At 40.3% G+C, this 18263-nt stretch overlaps 1 pseudogene; it reads right to left on the bottom strand.

The window, feature by feature from the left end:
- Positions 1-3696: 3696 nt before the first annotated feature.
- On the bottom strand, positions 3697-4681 carry LOC138143865 (cyclin-H pseudogene; annotated as a pseudogene).
- Between the last annotated feature and the right edge of the window lie 13582 nt (positions 4682-18263).

The raw sequence follows: 18263 nt of genomic DNA, 5'->3' as shown, positions 1-18263 counted from the left end.
TATCTGGTTAAAAAGCAAGTTAACTAACCATCAAAAATCTATGAGAATCAGGTTACTTTACCTACGATCTCAAGTTGAAAGGAAAGACCAAAGTGACCCCCAGTATTAGTTATTTGATGGGAAACCTTTGCATAAAGAATATAATCTTGTGTTTTTTTCAGAACATTGTTCTTTGTGGAATCAGCAGGAACAGCAAGTTTAATATCTTAGCGTCAGTGCTGAGGTAAAGGCTCACACATCTAGGACTTGCACAAGAATAATTTTTGTGGGGTGGCTAGGTGGTGCAGTGAGTAGAGCACTAGCCCTGGAGTCAGAAGGACCTGAGTTCAAATCCAGCCTCAGACACTAAACACAAAACTAGCCAGTGACCTTGGGCAAGTCACTTAACCCTAACTGCCCTACCTTCTCCCCTCCAAAAAGCAAAAAGAAAAATCTAAAAAAAAATTTTTTAAAGAATTTTTTTCTAACCCAGTTCAGCATAGCAGAGCTCAGGAGACTTCATTATTAAATAAACTGAATATTCTCTTTGAATCAACAGGTCATGAACTTCCTTCAATGCTCTTTATTGAAATGACCTTGTCTACTTTTTTCCTTCATAACCTCAGCTCTCCATGATCATTCAATAAATAGTCATCAACTGACTTGACCAATAGCGCTGCAGTGCTGACCAAGACCTTTCTGAAAGGGACAGATTCAATCTAGTGCGTCGTGTTCTTGGTTAGGTGATTGCCTGTCAATTTCTATTATGGTAACAATGGTTATAACTGAGAATTCCAGCTGGCAATATTGACAGTATTTACTACTGGGCTATGCTTCCAGCAGGCATTAACAAATGACTGGTCTGCATCATTCTATTATAGTAAAGTAAAGGCTGTCATATTTGAGAATTATGAATGGAATTTGGTATGAATACCAAGAAGCCCAGTAACTTCTAGGCAGTGGTTCTACACTTGGATTATCAATAGACAAATCATTCATTCAATCAAAAGGCATTTATTAAGTGCCAGGCAGACAGCTAGATAGCACAGTGGATGGAGCCCTGAGCTTAGAATCAGGAATTCTCACCTTGTTAATTCAAATCCAGTGACTTTGGGCAAATCATTAACCACTGTTTGTCTTGGTTTCCTCATCTGTAAAAATGAGCTAGAGAAGGAAATGACAAGTATCTTTATATATAGTCTCATGTTTTTTTGAGAACATTATTCTTTGTGGAACTGGAAGAAGCAGTATCTTTATCTTTACCTCCAGTATCTTTACCAGTAATGTAATGGCAAGCACAGGAGTAGTTCACACCTTGTTTCAGCTATTGAATTAACACTTTGTTTTAGTCTGTTAAAAAACAGAACATGTGTACTCCACAACTTGTGAACTCCTGGGGAGGAGCTAATGACTATATAAGGAGAGCCCCAGGGCTAGAGACAGCAGGAGCTGAAAAACAGGACTCTTTCAGTGGCAGAGTCAAGGGGAATACTTGTGGTATCCTGGCACCCTGTTTGTCTGCTCCGTCTGTGTTGATGTTTGTTTGTGATACTTTGTACAGAAGCCCTGGGACCTTACTGGAAGCCCATGAAAGAGGATTTTCTGGTTGTATGTTTACAGAAGTCCTGGAGGAGGGTTTTGGAGGTCCTAGGACTTTACTGATGATTTGTGCTGACCTCATGGACTTTGTGTGTGGGTCTGTGTTGATTTCTATGTTGATGATTTGTGTTGAGTTCTCAGCCCTTGGTGGTGGGTCTGAGTTGATTTCACAGGCAGATAGTGAATTGATGACGGTGCCGGCAATGTGCATGAATATTACTGTGGCTCTGTTAAGCTTTATCTTCCCAGAAACAGGAACTGTGAAGGACTTGAGGTGGACTGGACACTGTGAGCTTCAGTATGGAATGGGAACTGGACAAGGAGCTGGACAAGGAACTGGGAGCTGCTTGCCTTTGAACCCAGGTGACAGTTGGAACTGGGACCATGGAAGAGAAACCATGGAAACTGAGAGCCAGCCTCGAGTCAAGCTGAAAGAAGACTTCACTTGGATATTGTGTACTGACTGAGAAGATTGTGATTTACTTGTGACCAAGGGGTGAATGGCCTGTGTATTTTCCACTACCTCTTAAGAGGTTACTGAGTCGTGACTGGTGATTGAGTAGTGACTGATGATTGAATAGTTAGCGATGACTAAATAGTGACTGATTTGTAACTTAGTGTGCCCCATGGGTGGATAACTTTGACTATTGTGTTTTTCAACCCTTAAGGAGCCTCCTTAAGGATGATTGAATGATTGGGTTACTAAACAATTGTACTTTGTTGAAAACTATTATGACCACTTTGGTGAAAACTCTGTGGCCATTTCTGTGTTAAGTTGTTGTGAACGCTGTATTTTGATTATCTGTGATAAGTTGTAACATTGTGAATGCTGTACCTTGATTTACTGTGAATGTTTTGCTCTGATTTATTATCAAATAGAGTGTTCACTATATTGTGTAATCAGAACCTTGAAAGCTGTTCACAGCAACAGTCCTCTGGAAAGCTGCACCTGCATGGCTTTACAAGTATCTTTACCAAGAAAACCTCAAAATGGGGTTATGAAGAGTTGGAAATGACTGAAATGTGTCAGACAGTATGGGAATACAAAGACAAAAATGAAGCAGTTCTTGACCTCAAGGAGCTTACATTTTACAGGGGGAGACAACATGGATGACATATATACATATAAAAACATGAAAAATATAGAATCTGCCTTTTAGAGCTAGAGTGGGCTTTAGAGACAGATCTTCTGATAGCTCCTCTTCATTTTATAGATAGAAAAACTGAGGCTTAGAGAAGTTAAAGTGACTTTCCCAAGGTCACAAGCTCATAAATGGTGGAGGCAATATTTGAGTTCAATTTTTTTGTGTTCTAGTCTAGGACTGAAAAATTCCATGATCTGGGGAGAGTGACTGGTCTTAATGAGGTATCAATAAAACATCGATCAAGAGACCATTGAGATTTATACAAACTGATGCTGAGTGAAGGAAACAGAACCAGAACATTGTACACAGTTACAGTCACATTGTGCAATGACTAACTTTGATAGACTTGGCTCTTCCAGAGATGCAAGTTTCTAAGACAACTCCAAAAGGCTCATGATGGAAAATGCTATCCACACCCAGAGAAAGAATTACTGAGTCTGAAAGCAGATCTGAGCATACTATTTATTCTCTCTCTTTCTTGTTTTGTATTGTTTCTACTTTCTTGTGGTTCATTCCATTGGTTATAATTCTTCTATGCAACATGACTAATGAAAATATGTTTAATGTGAATGTATATGTAGAGCCTATATCAGATTGCATGCTGTCTTGGGGAGGAGGGAGGGAAAGGAGGGGGAGAAAATTTGGAACTCAAAAGCTTGTGGAATTCAATGTCGTAGGCTAAAAATAAATAAATAAGGGAGACACAGAGAGACAGAGACAGAGAGAGACCATTGCTCAGTAAGTCAGCTGGCGTTTATTAAACACTTACTATGTGTCAAACACTATTCTAAGTATTGGGTCTAAAGAAAGACAGTCCCTTCTCTCAAGGGGCTAATATTCTTTTTTGTTTGTTTTAATAGAAAAAGTTTAACAAAAGGGAGTTATTTTCAATGTACACCTTTGAACCAAGATAAAGAAACCCTGTCTCTCAGTGGAAGCAGTAAATTAAGCAGTAAATTTTATAGCTCAGAACTCAGGAATTACCTTTAAATGTTCCAACATAACACTTTTGGTAACACCCATTAAGTTTAAGAGAATCTACAAGATCATTCTTCCTCCTCCAGATTAGATTTCTTTGAGACATATTCATTTTCATAACCTTTCCTCTCCTTTACATATATATTAAATGCTATTTCAGCCCTGCAACACTTCCCTAGTTTCTGTTTTAGGGCAACAACTTCCTCAGGTCTTGGTGCTTCATACTTCTTTACTAAGGTTTTCATGCATTTCACTGTATCTAATAACTGTGACAAATAGGTGCGATTCTCTTTTAGTATAAGACTTTCTGGTAAGTAACTTTCCATGTTAATTCCAGTCCTGGAGGCACTGGATCAAATGATCAATCTGTGAAAGTGTCTCTAAAAGGTAAGCATCTGTCACAGCAATTCAATTAAGAAAGTCATCAACTGTTTTCCTTAAAACTACTGGGTTCTCTAGCACTGGATAAGGAGTCTTCAAGTCAACGAGAAAACCCTCAAATGGCGGGTAGGGATCGTGGACAATAAGGTGGAAATTAAGCTGCTGAATAAATAAGAATTCATATTCCAAAATGTGTTCAAGTGCCTTTTCCTGTCCAGGAGGGCTCTCCCAAAGATTTCCAACAAACTGTGCACTGGACCCATGAAACTCAACTACTTTGCACACCAAAAACGTGCAAGTAAGCATTATTATCAGAGGGTGATATTCCATCATTGAATTAGTGAGATTAAAAAGTTTGAAGTACATACATGCTGTATCCACAACAGATGTTGGCATTTTAGGCTTAAATGTGGAGCAGAAGCTTGACAGTCTTTTCTTATAATATTTGCAGATTATTGGTTCTTTATAAGTTACAAGAAAGACTGGATCATCTGCCAGAACCTTCTAGTGCCCACCACTTTACACTTGAACTTGCAGTTGGTGGAGGTGCCCCAGCTTGAGAACATCTGGTGCCACTTCTGGCCAAAGTTGTGATACATCCTGGGCAGCAGTGAAGGATGAGGGGGCCAGGAGGGCCAGGCAGAAGCCCCGGGAGAGAGTCATGCATTTCTGGCCTGCCTGCTCACAAGGAGTTTACATTCTAATGGGGAGAAGAAAATACATAAAAGGCACCTGAAAGGAGAGAGGACCAAAGGTACCTTGTGCATGAGGATGGTGGAGAAAGTCTTGAGTATAGCCTGGAGGGGAACAAGAGGGGGCTGGCCTGGGTGCCTTCTTTAGACCATCCAATCGGGGAGAGAGGCCATGAGGGCAGAGGTTACTTATAATGTGTGGGTTCCAGGACTATAATGAGAGGCTTCAGGATACAGAGTTGGAGAATGGTAAAGGAAGTCCAGAGTGCAGCCTTGAGAAGAATACCCACATCTTTATCTTTTCTCTATATTGTTTTTTTAATCAGTTTCCCAGGAGCTAAAAAAGCTAACTAAATTTAGAAGAAGAAAACATCATCTTTTCTTATAAAGTATTTGTGTACCTCTTATTTCTTCTGGTCTTCTTTGACCTTGCTGAATCCTCACCCCTTATTTCCTATGTTAAGGGATAAGCTTCAGGCCCAGGGTGATAACTAAGCTAAAAAAAAATGAGATTTTGTCTTGTGGTTGCCAATGTTTGGTTGTGGAGGAAGGGGAGGGCTCCATTTCTTCCTGCAGCAACTGCTGTTCCCATGTTTACCTCATGTCCTCCACCAACCTGTTTCACTGTGAGGCAAGTGACTCACCCTTCCATTTCCTCCTCTCCTTTCTCCAGCCCATCCCTCCCTTCCCTTTTCATCTCCTCCCCTCACCACTGTGCTGACCAGACTGATTATAGCTGAAGTGGCATCAGGGGAGAGGCAGACACTGTTTTCATCCTCTAGGAAAGGGTTCTTAGCCTGGGGTTCATGGTTTTTCTTAATTGTACTATCCTATGAAAATGCTTGTTTTAGTCCATACATTAAAAACAAAATAAAATTTAAAAAAATAAGTTCACACATATGATTGCATGACCAAGTCAGAAAAAATATTTTGATAACTACACTTCAATATGTTTGGCTTCCTTTGTAATCCTATTTTTTAAAATAGGTATTGAAATACATTATTCTGACAGTGGGGTCATAAGCTTCTTCAGACTACCAAAGAGGTCCGTGACACAAAAAAAAGTTTAAGAACACTGTTCTAAAGAAATTCAAGGGAAGGCAAGATGGAAGGAGAGAACTATCATCCCCAGGGTTCCATCATTCAGCCTTTTGAGGACAAGAACTGAATCAAAAGGCTCTCTCCTGGTGTGAATAAAGCCCTGCTCTGACCATTGTTTGTGCCCTTGCCACCAACACCTACACTTCAAATGTTTGGACCAGGTGACAATATACCTAATTATATCTCTATTGCTATTTCTTCATCATACCATTAAATTAAATTGCTTATTTGCATTTCACATTTTTCTCACTTGTCTTGCGAACTTAAAGGTACATTCATATTTTATGGATTATTTATTGACACGTTGTATGTGAATGTGGAAAAAGGTTAAAAGCCCATTTCATGATTCAATAGACAGTTCAATTTTTATTTGCATACATGGCCTTTTAGAATATAGTCATTGCTATTTTACATAACTTATAGGAATTGGTGAAGTGAGATTAAAAGTTTGTTGACCACAATTTCTCTTAATCACTTTCATGTTTGAGGAAATGGATCCCTGGGAGGATTTATCTTAGTCAGGGAGGCATGACAAATCCCAAAATTAACCAATACGCATTTATTAAGCACCTACACTATGCCAGGCCAGATTGTTAAAATGGGTCTCTGATCATAAGTTAGGTGACAATTGAACTGAGAGATCCAGAATACAGCAAAGTACTTCAGTTAAAGTCAAGAAAAATGAGAGAAGTTTAGAAAAAGAGATGATGTTAATAGTGGAATTCTAAGAAAAGGTCAAAAGGCAGATCTGATCTCAACATAGGCTTTGATACTTCCTGGTGCATCCTGGGGAAAAAAAACAGAACTTCATAGCAATTTGCTTGAAAGAACCCAGGCTACAAAGATTATAAAAAAGCCTTGTAGTGATTGCCTGAAAATGCCAAGCTATCTTCATCTCTGTTATTATAGTTTGACTAAGCATAGCACTGCCAGGAGAGGGAAGATTGAATTGCAGGTGGTTCTAAAGATAACACATTTAGGACTGTAGAACAGACTAACAGAAAACTGAAAAAGGCTTCTTTTCGGTTATTTCTTGTTTTGTTTTGTTTTTGCCTTTTGGAGGGCAATTGGGGTTAAGTAACTTGCCCAAGGTTACAGGGCTAGTTTTTTTTTGGGGGGGGGGTGTTAAGTGTCTGAGGCCGGAACTGAACTCAGGTCCTCCTGACTCTGGGGCCAGCGCTTTACTCACTGCACCACCTAGCCACCCCTTTTCTGTTATTTCTTTAAAAAAAATCGATGTTTATGGATTTCTTTTGTTTTAACATCATCCACATTTCCCAATGTATTTCCTTCCCTCCTTTTCCCAGTCATACCTTATAACAAAGATTAAAAGAGAAAGAAAAAAATTCAACAAAACTAACCAACACATTAAAAATATGATATTCTATGTAGTGCTCCATATTCATGTTGCCCACCTCTACAAAAATCTCTTATTTCTTTGTGAGTACCAAGACTGGTTTTTGATCATTTCACAGCATTCAGTTTTGTTTGTTTTTTTTTGCTCTGTCCATTTACACTATGGTAGCCATTGTATATATTTTCCTGTTTTTACTCATTTCACTTGGCATCAGGTCATAGAATCTTCCTGAGCTTCTTTGTGAAACCCCAGTCCCAAATTCCATTGGTATAGGGTTCTCTCTTATTAGTGGAGATGAAGACCCTGCACTATGGGGCTGGAGTTGATGAGAAGTGAGAGGTCAGAGATGAGAGAGAGCTCCAGAGTCAGTTCTACTTTGAGACTCTTAGAGAACCAGTCTTCTTCAGGACTCATCAAGTTTCAAGTGGCTTTGGGCTCCTGGCTTCCATCTTCAAGAAGGAAGATGGAATTGGCCATCCCCACTTCAGGTTGCTGAAGGAAAAGACTCTATGAAGACATGGAAAAAGCTAGCTATCTCCGGTCTGTCCTCTTTCCCAGCTTAGTACTCTAGAGACTTTAGGGAGTATTCCCCTTGGGTGAGATCTAAGATATTCTCTCTTGGTTAAACTTAGTTATCTCACTCCCAATGGAACAGTTCCTTCATTACGTGTTGTCTTGTATATATTCTCCTATGTATACCTTCTCTGATTTCTATTTTGCTAGGATTTAGATAAGTGGATTTCTTTGCTATTCTCTATGTATATTCACTATATTAATAATTTCTTACAGCACAGTAATATTCCATTGGCTTCATGTTCCCTTTGTTTCCTTTTTTTGATACAATAGATACACATACACATCATGCATATATAAATATACAAAATATATAAACATATTTATAGATTTACCCAAAATATTTATGTTTATCAACTGGATTTCTGGAAAAATAACATACTCTTGACACACTTTTAAAGTTTAATCTGCATGTTTTTTTAAACATTTTCTCCAGCACTTGCTTAAGTCTAGACAATCAGCAAAATAATGAATTAAAACCTAATTTGTAGTATTTGCTAATTTCTGAGGCATAAATGCTCATACTGAAAATCTAACAATTGTGTCTTGGAAGTGGGTTAGACTGCCTCTGTCACCCCACTGGATCAGGGGAAAGAGTTTATATAGTGTATATATATATATATATAAAACCAAACTGGGGGAAGGGGTATTTATGTATGATAATGATATTATAATAAGTCTCTGTAGGTCATAAGTTTACTCTAGGTCAGTTCTTTACTATTACTGTACAGGAACTATGTTAGGGGAAGCTCCTTCTGTGGTTTGATGGTCAAACATCCTGGTTGTGCTGCTTTCTGATTGGCTAGCTATTGTGGTCTTGTCTGGTCAAGATGGATAATTAGGTATTGTGGTCCTGTCTTGACCTAAATGGATGATGTGATTGTGGTTGAATGCATGAACACACCTGTTTAAATATGAGAACTGGATCTGGGGGCAGAGGCTGGCTAGCATTCCATCACATGGACACATCTGTTTTTCTAGTGAGAAATATGACTTCATGGACAGCTGTTCTGGTGAGGCAGCAAGACATAAATGAAGAAGTTAGGATATTGGGGGGCAGTGGTTAGGTAGGGGCAGTGGGCCTGTTGTTCAGTGAGGTCTATGATTGAGTCTGGGGGCCTGTGGTGTGGTAAATGACAGATTGTGTGGTTAAATCATGACATGCCTGCTGTTCAGTGAGACCCATATGGAAGTTAGAATATTGGGGCTAGGGGCAGCTTTATTAGGATTCCCTCAGTATGTACATATTTATGAGAGTGAACTCAAGGTTTTTGGGGAAACTGCTCTATTGTTACTTTAATTACACAGCTATTTAATTAAAATGTCTTTATTATGAGTTATGTTCTATAACTAGGCTAGTGAGAAAGTAAAATTCATGCCTGGGCACTTGGGGGTTAAGGTTTGAAGAGGATTCTAATCCACCAAGTACCCACAGCCTGGGATAGCTGATGGGGAGGGCCCTGAGGGGGATGAGTGTCATGTATGCATACATGTATCCATACACATAGACACAGACATGTATGTGTGTATAAATAGAGACATGAGCAGGTAAACTTCTAATTTACGGGTTAACTTTTATGTAGTTAAACACACACACAAACACATACATTCATACAAGTTCTGAACATATATACAATACATACATACCGTGTTTCCCCGATAATAAGACACTGTCTTATTGTTTTTTTGGAAAGAAAAACACCAGAGGGCTTATTTTCAGGGGAGGGCTTATGTTGTCCTGCCTCAGCTCTCCTCCGCAGCACTGCTCTCAATGGCGCCAGCAAGCAAATCACTGGGGAAGAACAGGATGATGAGCTCACTGCTGCAGCTCTGATTGGATGCAGCTGGGAGCGCGGCGTGCGTTTCACGGGGGGGAGGGGAGGGACGGTGCATACAGAGGGTACTGTAATGTAGCATGTAGCGCAGGGGATCACCTTCACTACAGTAGCAATCTCAATAGGGCTTATTTTCGGGGGAGGGCTTAGTTTAGAGGAATCTTACACAGTAAGGGGAGGGCTTATTTTCAGGATAGGTCTTATTATTGGGGAAACACGGTATGTCCATGCACATAGACACAGACATGAATGTGTGTATAAATAGAGACATGAGCAGGTAAACTTCTAATTTACCGGTTAACTTTTATGTAGTTAAACACACACACAAACACATACATACATACATACAAGTTCTGAACATATATACAATACATATATGTATATATGCAATATAAATATATACATATATTATATGCATATACATTATATATGACCGTGTGTAATATATAACATATATATGTTCAGAACTTTGACTTTATTGTCTGTTGAACTTGGCATAAAAGCTCTTCCCACCGATGCAGTGGGTGATGGAGCCAGCTCTAACTAACTTCCAAGAGACAGCTTTTAAATTTTCTGAGTAAGCATTTACACCTTAGAAATTAGCAAAGGCTACAAATCAGGACTTGACTCATTGTTTTGCTGTTTGTCTAGACTTAAGAAAGTGATGGAGAAAATATTTTTTTAAATGCGGATTAAACCTAAAAAGTGTGTCAGGAGTCCATTATTTTCGGAGAGAGCCAGCTGTTAAACATTTACCAGTATACCCCTGCACTGATGCAGATTAGCAACTCCTCAGTAATTTCAAGTCTTAAAATGTTTCCTGAGGCACTTAGATTAGCCACGTTTACATTCTGAAATAGAACTTGCTGTTACTGTCAGTCATGTCATCTTCATGAACCCATTTAAAGTTTTCTTGGCAGAGATACTGAAGTGGTTTGCCATTTCCTTTTCTAGCTTATTTAACAGATGAGGAAACTGAGGCAAACAGGGTTAAATGACTTGCAGGGTCACATAGCTAGTAAGTGTCTGAGGCCAGATTTGAACTCAGAAAATGGAGTCTAGCTAACTTCAGGTCCAGCTCTCTATCCACTATGCCACCTAGCTGCCCTAAATGTGACCTTAGGCTTTCATATAACTCCAAGGTCAGCCCTCTTACCCCTATAGAACTTTATGTCTTTTGATCCACTAAAATTTCACTCTAATGCTTTCTTATATGGCATGAAGATGATACTGGGCTCTTAGTGGAGAGCAAGCTTTTGCAGGCCCTACCAAATCAGAAAGGTTCTGAGTGCAAGCCCCACAATTTCAGTTCTAGCCTGGAGAAGTTTGGAGAAATTCATCCTTAAGTTGAACAGGTTATGCAATTGTTTTTTGGCCACAGCAACACTTCTTTAGCCTGGAAGGCTAAAAATTGAAAGACTTTAATTGAATTTTTTAGGGATGCAATGATTCTCTTCTTCAAATTTTCCCTTTCTCTATATTATCAAGAAACTGCAAGACTAAATTGTCCCCTTGTTATCGTGCTATAAGGTTACATTAACCTTATCTGGGTATTCTGCGGACTATGCCATTCAGGATTTTTAGAACTTTAGTTCTATGCTCACACTCTAACTTCTGGTTTTTGGCCCTGGGGTCCACATCAGTTTTATAGCAGAGTCTGACTCTCATAGCTTTTGCAGGAAGAGCTGACTTTGAGTTATTCTGACCCAATGGCCTGTGATAGGAAACCTGGTCTATGGAGAAGTCCTGTGTGCAGGCCCTGTTGACTGCAGGTTTAGCAGTCTACTTCACAGTACTGCTATTGACTCAGAAGCAGCTGGGTGGTATTGGGGACAGAGCATCAGGCCTGGAGTAAGGAAGACCTGAGTTCAAATCCAGTCTCAGACATTGGTTGTTTGACCCTGGACAAGGTCTTCCTCAGTTTCCTTAAATGTAAAATGGGAATAATAATACCTATCATCCAGGGTTGTTGTGAGAATTAAATGCAATAGTATTTGTCAAGTGTTTAGAATAATTTATGGCACCTATTAGATACTTAATAGATTCTTTCTTCCTTTGTTCTCTCCCTTGCCTTTTTTGGGGGGCTGGGGAGGGTTTGGGATGGCCAAGGAAATCTGATTGCTCCCTATAGGTTGTCAATAAAATATTGAGTTTGGGTCAGAGAGGTTTGAATATTTGGCAATAAAGAAGAGAGAATATTCCAGCTAAGGCTCTGAGGAGAAATCACTCAGAGGACAGGGAGGAAGACTCTGTGAGCTTTGAAGGATTAGGAGGATTTGGGATATTCTGTCTTCCCATTGGTCCTAAAGGTACTAATGGCAGTGTCTACATTGAGAGCCAAGGACAGACTGACAAGAAGAAGACAGATTCAAGGACCAGCAAAGAGACTAAGCAAAAGTCTACAGCAGGGGTGGGGAACCTGTGGCCTCAAGGCCATATATGGTCTTCTAGGTCCTTGGGTGCAGTCCTTTGACTGATCCAAGTTTTACCGAACAATTCTTTTTATTAAGTGAGTTTGTTCTGTGAGGTTTGGATTCAGTTAAAGGGCCGTACTTGAGGATCTAGAGGGCTATATGGGGCCTCAAGGTCATAGGTTCCTGTAATGTAATGCCAAGGAAAGGCAACTTCCCAGGTTCAAAATACCAGCATAGGTGCTCTCTATTTTATTCAGTGACAAACCAAGAACAGAGAAGATCAAAACATGACATCATTCAAAATACAGCATTCACTAAGTGTGATTAAATAATCTCCAAGTACTACCCCACCCCAGGATCTTCCAATCATTCAATCAATTACAAAGTCCCTGTTCTAAATACTACTCCATCCCTAGGGTATACCTTAATTAAGTCCACCACAAAACCCCTCTTCTCAAATGGAGATTAGTTTCCAAACATAGGTAAAGTACCTTCATTTGTCAATCACAGAGCACAATAAGGTCAAAAGTTCCCCACCCCCAGGATCACAATTGAATCTACCCCAGAGTTACATCAAGTTTAAACACAGCACTTAATACCCAAATGGAGGTCTTTTCTTCATCTTGACAGGAGGCAAGTTCTCAGCAATCTTAGTTCCTGGGGAGACAAGGCTTAGCAAAGCCACAAGATACATTGCCAGTCCCTTCATGAATTTATCCTCTGTCTGTAGAACAGTCCTAGAACCCCTGAACACATTAGCAAAGCCCTCTCCCAGGATTACTGTAAACGTACAACAAGAAAATCCTTCTTCAGGGCTTCTGAACCAACAGAAAGGCTCCCAGACCCCTGCAACAACAGCACTGTCCCTCACCAGTGGACAGTATTCACTCTGTCTGCAGGACAGTCTCCAGACCCCTGCAACAACAGTACTGTCCCTCACCAGTGGACAGTATTCACTCTCTGTCTGCAGGACAGTCGCAGGCCTTCTTAGCGAACAGCCAGGTTCCAGGACTTCTTCAACAAAAGGACAGTCTTTCACCAGTGGACAAATCTGGCAAAATAACATCAAAACAGACAGACAAAGTACCAGCAAAACAGCCATGTCTCCTCAGTCCTTGGCAGCTCAGGGGGCAGGTCTCAAAAGTCCAGGGCAATTCAAAGCGGCCACCAGCAATTCTCTTAGTCTCTCTCTCTCCACGAGGTGCTGCTTCCAAAAAAATCTTCCGCCTCTCTCTAGTGTCTCTCCAAATCTACATCACCAGCTCCTCCCAGTTTAGGACTTTCTTTTCACATCAACAAGCCCATCCCACAGGTGGGATTAACAAACTCTGGGTTTTAACACAATCAATTTGAAAACCAAGCCAATACAGGGGAATCTTTAATTGCCATTACTATCACAGTTCCTCACCTCTGGTCTACACCATACCTAAATGGAACATATTAAGAACTCCAGCAGAAGATGGCAGAGTAGAAGCATGACCTCTGCATGGCTCCAGCTTCCACCTTCCCCAATCAATGTAAAAAGGGGAGTCTGAACAAACTTTGGAGCTGCAGAACCCACAAAATGACACAGAGAAGCTAACCTCCCGCTGAGGACAGCCCAGCGGGCCGACAGGAATCGGCCAGCGCTTCTCTCTGGGAGCCAAGCCCAGGCCCCAGGAGCCATTGGTTTTAGCCCCAAGGTGGGCCTGACCAGCTGCCGGCTGGAGGGACTCCAGATCAGCAGCAGCTGTGGCCGTTTCCAGATTTATCAACACATAGATGCAAAGGACAAAGTGAGAGGTCAGTGCAGCCTGGACTTTGGGACCCAGTAAGTAGGAGTGCATGGCCTTTTGCCCCCAGGGTGAGAAGCTGCTGAGACACCAGCACAGCCAGCCAGCGCCACGTGGCAGCTTCAGCTCCTGGCCTGCAGAGTACAGGGGGACCAAGCAACCAGTCTGGGGGTAATCACTCTTGCTTTAACCTGCTTGGATCTGTATTGCAGTCTAGGGTGGAGGGCCTGGGGAGTGTGTCCAGCTTGGCAGAGCATGTGGAGGCCTCAGAGAGGGCACCCACCTAATACCTCCAGAAGCTGAGAAAACCCCAGCATTTGGGACCAAAGCTACCCTGTCTGGTGGCAGAGTCCTACTGTGGCAAAAAGCCCAGGGGTCAAGTGACTGAGGGGCGACATGACCAGGCAAAGGAAACAAAGCAGACAAAAGATTTCAACATTAGACTCCTATTTGGGGGGAAAAAAAGGAGCAAAGCATGGAACAGGAGGAAGACACTGAAGTCAGAACTCCTGCACCAAAAGCTTCAAAGGAAAAATATGAGCTGGTTACAGGCCATAGAGGACCTTAAGAAGCAGATAAGAGAAGTGGAGGAAAAATTGGGAAGAGAAATGAGAATGATGCAAGAAAATTATGAAATAAGAGTCAACAGCCTGACTGAGGAAAATAATACCTTAAAAAAATAGACTAACTCAATTGGCAAAAGAGGCTCAAAAAGGCAATGAGGAGAAGAATGCCTTAAAAAGATGAATTTGCCAGATGGAAAAAGAATCTCAAAAGCTCAATGAGGAGAATTATTGCTTCAGAATTAGACTGGAGCAAATGGAAGCTAATGACTTTATGAGAAATCAAGATGCTGTTAAACAGATCCAAACAAATGAAAGAATAGAAGGCAATGTGAAATATCTCATAGGAAAAGCCACTGACCTGGAAAATAGATCCAGGAGAGATAATTTTAAAATTATTGGACTACCTGAAAGCCATGATCAAAGTAAGAACCTAGAAATCATCCTCCAGGAAGTTCTCAAAGAAAACTGCCCTGATGTTTTAGAACCAGAAGGCAAAATAGAGGTTGAAAGAAGCCACTGATCACCTCCTAAAAAAGATCCCCAAAAGAAAACTCCTAGGAATATTATAGTCAGGTTCTGGAATTCCCAGACTAAGGAGAGAATATTACAAGTAGCCAGGAAGAAACAATTAGAATATTGTGGAAACACAATCAGGATAACCCAGGATCTGGCAGCTTCTACACTGAGGGATCAAAGGGCTTGGAATATGATATTCCGGAGGTCAAAGGAGCTGGGATTAAAACCAAGAATCACCTACTCAGCAAAACTGAGTATCATGTTTCAGGGGAAAATATGGTCATTCAGTGGAATCGAGGTCTTTCAAGCATTCTTGATGAAAAAACCAGAGTTGAATAGAAAATTTGACATTCAGATACAAGAAGCAAGAGAAGCATGAGAAGGTAAACAGGGAAAAGAAATCATAAGGAACTCATCAAAGTTGAACTATTAACATTCCTACATGGAAAAACAATAATTGTAACTTATGAAACTTTTGTCAGTATGAAAATAGTTGAAGGGAATAGAAATATATATGTCTACATATGAGGGTATTTGGGCATATGAATACATATGTGAATGTGTATATATATGTTTACAGTTAGATAGAGGGCACAGGACCAATTTAACAGGAAAGGATGATACTTAAAAGGTGAAATTAAGAGGTGAGAGAAGAACATTGTGAGAGGCAGATAGGGAGAGACAGAATGGGGTAAACTATCTCATAAAGAAGAGACAAGCGGAAATGGTTACAATGGAGGGGAAGAATAGGAAGGCAAAAGGGAATGGGTCAACCTTATTCTCATTGAATTTGGCTTGGGCAGGGAATGAAATACACACTAAATAGGGTATCTCACTCTACAGGAGAGTAGGGGGGAAGGGGATGAGAGGTGGGGATGATGGAAGGGAGGGCAGGCTGCAGGGGAGGGAAGTTGGAAGCATCTACTTTTGAAAAGGGACAGGATCAAAGTAGAGAATAGAACAAATGGGAGGTGGGATAGGAGGGAGGGAAATATAGTCAGTCTGTTACAATATATCTACTATGTTATTGTTTTGCATTAGCCACACACGTAAAACCTATGCTGAACTGCGTATCTTCCCAATAAGGGTGGGTGACAGGGGAGGAAGGGAATGAATGTTTAATTCAAAGTTTTAAAATCAAATGTTTAAATGTATATGTATATATATATGCATATATATATACTTTTATTAATACTATTTTACATGTAATTGGGAAATAAGATATACAGGCACTGGGGCATAGAGATCCACCATGCCCTACTGGAAAAGTCGAAAGGGGTATGGGAGAAAATATGGGAGAGAGCAGATTGGAGGAGGGGACATACTGTGGGACTGCTATTTTGGGGTGGTGGGTAAGGGAAAAACGGGGAGAAAATTTGTAACTCAAAATCTGGTGGAAATGAATGATGTAAATCAGAAGTTAATAAAGCATTTGAAAACTGGAAAATAAATAAATAAAAAGAACTCCAGCACATGGTCTTTTATGTATTATTTTTGGAGAAGGGAAGGCAAAGCAATTGGGGTTAAGTGACTTGCCCAAGGTCACACCTTGTAAGTGTGTCAAGTGTCTGAGGTCACATTTGAACTCAGGTCCTCCTGACTCCAGGGTTGGTGCTCTATCTACTGTACCACCTAACTGCCCCACCAGCAAATGCTCTTGCAGGAGCTTTGCACAGCCTAACTGGCTTGCAAGAGTCAATTTTTAAATTTTCAGTGTAAGCATTTATACCTCAGGAGCCTGTAATCACTACAAATTAGCACTTGGTTTATTGTTTTGTTGAGTTCTAGGCTTCAAAAAGTGTTAGTGAAGATTAAACTTAAAAATACGTGTGCTTGCATTTCTTTCCCCTGTGGAGTATGGTTGTTAATATTTATCAATACATCCTTATGTCGCTCTATAAACATTGCTTCAGCTTAGTTGGCGTGCAGGTGAAGGTTCAGGCAGCGAAATCATCACCAGATTGAAAACCTGGTGGACGGATGGAAGCTAACAACAATAACAAGTATTTGTAGAGTGCTTTAAGGTTTGCAAAATGCTTTACATGCATTATCTTATTTGAATCTCATGACACTGAGACCCTTTGCCACATTTTCTTTCTAAATTTGAACCTGCTTTCCCTTGGAACTTGTGGGTATTTGTCAGGGAGTGTGTCTCTGACTTTTGGGGGGATATTTTGCACTAAATACACCACCATAGCAAATACTCCTTTCTAAAAGCTAATTAAATATAGTTGACTAATAAATATCTACTGTTAATCATGGAAGTAAGCACACTGGTGGGGTCCCAAGGAGTATAGTATTAAAACACCAAGCTAGACACTCAGAGTTAACCATAGAGCTCTGAGGGGACAAAGCAGTCATTCATTGGGGACCCCTGATCTTATGGTACAAATGGAAGTTGGAAGAGTAATAATAATAGCTAACTTTTTTTTTTGGCTTTTTTGGAGGAGAGAGAGCAGAGCAATTGGGGTTGTGACTTGCCCAAGGTCACACGGCTAGTAAGTGTGTCAAGTATCTGAGGCCAGATTTGAACTCAGGTCCTCCTGACTTCAGGGCCGGTGCTCTATTCATACTGCACCACCTAGCCACCCCATAGCTAACATTTTTATAGCACTTACCATGTCCTGGGTACTGTGTTAAGTGCTTTATAGATATCTCAGTTGATTCTTACAACAACCCTGGAAGGTAGGTATTATTATGATCCTCATTTGACATAAGAATGACAGCTAGCAAATGTCTGAAGCCAGATTTGAACTTAGATCTATCCTGACTCTAACCTGGACACTTCATCCACTGTGCCACCTAGCTACCCCTAAATATAGTAACTAAAATGTAGTGCCCAGAATTGAAAGCAATGCTCCAAATGTGGTTTGACAAGGGTCCTCTGTAGTCCTAAGCAATATATATCTTGCAGGATCAACATGTAGGTGGCAGAACAATGATACTTGGGATTCTTCCTCAGAATGTTGTGAACCTAGGAGAACCATCAGACTTCACCTGAAGTCTACTGAATTTGGTACAATTTATCTGATTTGGTTTTGACTCAGCTTTTATTATAAATAATTTCCTTTAGTGAGTACTTTTGGCTTTTGGCTGAATATATTGTTCTCTGCAGGAATCTTTTATGCTGTTTGACAGCTGGCTAATAAGGCCAACCAGTTTTATTTACCATGTCTAACAGTTTTTAGCCCAGTTATCTTCTTTTTTTAAAGCTAGTATTTATTTGAAGCTTTTAAGGTTTTTTGCAAAGTACTTTGTACATAGTATTTCCTTTGATCCTCACAAAGAGGTGTCATTATTACCACCATTTTACAGATGAGGAAACTGAAAATGAGAGAGGTTAATTCAATTGACT

The sequence above is a fragment of the Petaurus breviceps genome, unplaced genomic scaffold (assembly GCF_028583685.1).
Source record: "Petaurus breviceps papuanus isolate PSGF00001 unplaced genomic scaffold, PetGlider_PUasm1.0 90667, whole genome shotgun sequence".
In the NCBI taxonomy this organism is placed as follows: Eukaryota; Metazoa; Chordata; class Mammalia; order Diprotodontia; family Petauridae; genus Petaurus; species Petaurus breviceps.
This window is presented reverse-complemented; position numbering and strand designations above follow the sequence as displayed.